We start from the raw sequence: 3828 nt of genomic DNA, 5'->3' as shown, positions 1-3828 counted from the left end.
CAGATCTTAGTTATATATCTTGNAACCTGAGAATCCATGGTCTGTTAAAACGCAATTGGAAATGTGAATGACGACGTAGCATCTCATTTTCCTGTCAAATACATGTCATGTAGCTCCATACTGTAAAATGACTTATGTTTTTGGAGTTTAAGCATACATGGTAAATAATCAAATTGGTGCAATCAAGTGACAAATCATACTTTTCTTCACCCACCCCCCCCCCCCCCCCCCCAAGCAGTGTCGCCGCTAAAGATCAGGCTCGCCCGATCTGAAAAATTGTATAGGATTCCCTTGGTGGAATCATAACTAATGGTTGGAAGTGCGAAACGGTTGGGGATGTTTCTCTTCCAAAGCGCGGAGCTTTTCCGACCCATTTTTGAATAGGTGGTGAGGCAGCGGGTGGGTGGTGGTGTTTAGGGTCTTTTAATCCAGTAACATTTTATTTTATTAATGATGTAATGGTCAATGAATTTATTCCTATTTAATAAAATGTTGTCTACTGGCTTCAAAAACTTTATATACCTTGCAGTAATATCAAATTAGAATCACCTGCATATTTTTTACTAAACCCAAAATAAATTCTATTTTTCTCCATCATTAACTATTCCATCACTCTCACACCATTGAACTACAAGAGTGTCAATTTTTATATTGTTTCACAGGGGAATGTTTCAGCTATCATCTGGACTGTAAGGTGATGTCATATGCTTATTGGCAGGGGCATCATCACATCCAAAGCTAGGACCGCCAGTGTTGTACATCCAGGTCTTTATCATTTACACAAGCTATAAGCTACATTTTTTGGCGGGTTATCTAGTAAATAGAAAATTTGAAGTTGTCTTGAAGTTTGAGATGTACCCTTTAAGTCAAATCAAACATGTTTCAGTTCTTCCGCCATTCGATCAGTAGCAGTAAAACCAATGCTTGATGGATCAACCTCAAAAGAGAAATTACTTTAAGACATCATACCTGACATGATACATCATGTTAATAATATCAATGTAATCCTAACACTCATGAATGTTAAAAACTAAAAACTTTACAAGTGTAGTTATCGTTATCTTGAAGCGCATATCACGCACCATCACTCATATTTCCTAAGTTTGTCTCACAAGATTTTCTAAAATATTGTTCTTATGAATTTTAATTAATTGCCAAATTTTTAGTATTTAGCCATAAATAGTCTTGATTTTTTTTTTTTTAACTCAAAGACAATTTTGTCATTTATATTCAAATAAAAGGTACAATATAAATTGATCCGTTGTCATGCGTACAGAGGACAAGCAAGATCATAAGATTCGTATGAGGGTTATATCCTCATTTACATTTCGGCTTACAAGTGAGCGTACAATCTAATAGAAAATATATTATAGGCTTAAGATCCCCCCTAAAAAACTAAAAAAAAACTAATAAGAAAATAGACTCATATCGCCAAGACGCCATGAGACAGAAAAAAGTGCTTAGGCACAAAAGTGCTTAGAGTCCTAATGAAAGGAACTTATTGTAATAGTCTTGATTGTCCCTGGACATTTGAAAAAAAAATGGAAGATAAATATTTACACGCACAAATATATTCTTTTTGGAAGGCTCTTTTGCCTTTTTTTTTAAAGGGAAAATAAATAATATCATTACTTATTCATAGTCAGACAACACTTACGTTAATTCTTGGCTTACACCATAATGCTTTAGTAATAAACACAACAACAAAAATTGATGGCTACCCTCATTGCAATCGGGTTTAGCCCAACTATTGAGCCTACATCATATGAAAACTTTACTTGAATACTGTCTAATTCTCATTAAAGTAAATCTAATTGCCTAGAGACTACAATTGGTGTACAACTAGAAAAACTAAGAATCAGTGAATCATACCATAGCTTCATTCGATAGGCATAGAGGGCAGCTACTTACAGCTTGCCTTTGCCCTTGTCAAAAGGGTCAGCAACATCACCAGAAGTGTCTAGCAGCACAATACCCAGTGGAGATGCAGAAGATATCTTACCGAGTTTAGGGTTCTTGTTTTTGCTACTAAAGGGTGTTCCAGCTTCATTTTGTAGGTCACTGGTTCACCATCCTTCTCATCTTCGACAAGTCCCAATGATTCAGGCTGTAAGGTTAGAAGCTTACCTCCCAAGTTAGTCTTGAATCTCTTGGGGCATGTGTAACTCCCCTATCTCGAGTACGCTTCTTGAAAGGAGTAGTCACCTCCTCATCAGTTGGAGGCTCCAAGTCAGGTTCTGATGACGGTGCACTCTCTTCAGTTGCCAGGTTTGTGCCTAAACTTGCTATTAGGTTTTCGAGAAGAATATCTTGCAAACCCTAAAACCTTTGCCTCCATTCGATTGACAAGCGGAGGTTGGTCGCATGCAATACCCGCTTGAGTGATCAAACCACATAAAGAGCAACGTCCTTTCATATGCTCATATTAGAATGACACCAGTTGTTCAACTCTTCCTCTAGAAAAACCCAGGAAAACACTCCTCTCCAGGAAGGTTCTTTTACCTTGAATTCATTATTGAATGTGCTATGTATACCTCCTTTTGTTTTTGTGAATTTTGTTTTCCTTTTTTATCCTTTAAATATTTTTTTAAGAGATTCTCTAAATATTTTCCTCTCTTATAGTGAATTTGTTGGAGCAAATAGAGAAAATTTAAGATTTGGAGAAACCGTTAAAATTACTCTTTTTTAGAAGAAACTGTTGGAGTTGCTCTAAATTTCTTTTTATGAAATTTTTTTTTCGACCTAGCCGCTCTCAAAAGCTCTGCTAGGGTTTCGTCCTCAACCTTCGAAAACCCAGATCCATGGCTTCCGCTATTGCATCTTTGTCAACGGCTTTTCAAGCCGCGACATCCAATCTGTTGCTCTCGAACTCTTCCCGACTCAAGATCGGAATTGAAAGGGGGGCGGCGACCAAAGATGATCATTCCTACCTGGTAGGTCGATTGTTGGGCCCTAAGGACAAGTTTCCAGGCTTCAAAGGTACCATCTCCACGATTTGGAGAGTGAAGAAGGGGTTGTCCATCTCTGATGTTGGGGATCGCTATGTGTTCCAATTTGATCGAGTTTCGGTTCGTAATCAGGTCCTCCATGGTGGTCCGTGACACTATAGGAACACAATGCTTGAGACGTGGGTGGATGTTCAGGGACTGCCGCACCTTCTTAGAAACCCTACGGCTTTGAGAATGGTGGGCACAGGTCTTGGCCGTGTCATTCGATTTGATCCACAAGCTTTGAAGCGGAAGGAGGAGATTCAACGCATTCGGTTGGAGTTTGATGTTCGTCGCCGTATTAGGGTTTGGCAAGAGGTTGAATTTGAGGCTGATGAGATTGTGGTGGAATTGGATTTCACTTTTGAGAAGGTGAAAGGTTTTTGTAAGAGGTGTGGTCTATTCATGCATGATGCTACAGGCTGTGACCGAATGGTGGAGCTTGAGAGAGCAGCTATCAAGGCCCCTCCGACGGAGGAGTTAGGCAATCTCTCTCTATTCTCAAACTCGGTTTTTGTTCCTAGGGTTCTTGAGGGTGGCCCGAGGTCTGCCCATGCAATGAAGTCTCAGACAACTTCTTTGCTCTCTGTCGACACAGGTGGCAGCTCTAACTCAGTGGTATCACCGGTGAAAGGTAGTGGTGGAGGTATGTTTATCGGCCCCTATGGTGGTGGAGCGGCAAGAAAAGTCGCGCACTGTTGGGAGTAAGCGTAAGGCTGTGGACTTGTTGGAGCGTACAGGTAAAAGCTTTCTCAATTTCCCTGAACCATCTCTGAATATTGCTGAGACAGGATTTGTGGCTTTGGTTCATCATCAAGGCCATTTGGTTGTATCCCCAAAG

Source organism: Fragaria vesca, linkage group LG2, assembly GCF_000184155.1.
Source record: "Fragaria vesca subsp. vesca linkage group LG2, FraVesHawaii_1.0, whole genome shotgun sequence".
Lineage (NCBI taxonomy): Eukaryota > Viridiplantae > Streptophyta > Magnoliopsida > Rosales > Rosaceae > Fragaria > Fragaria vesca.
Note: the sequence above shows the minus strand (reverse complement) of the source record.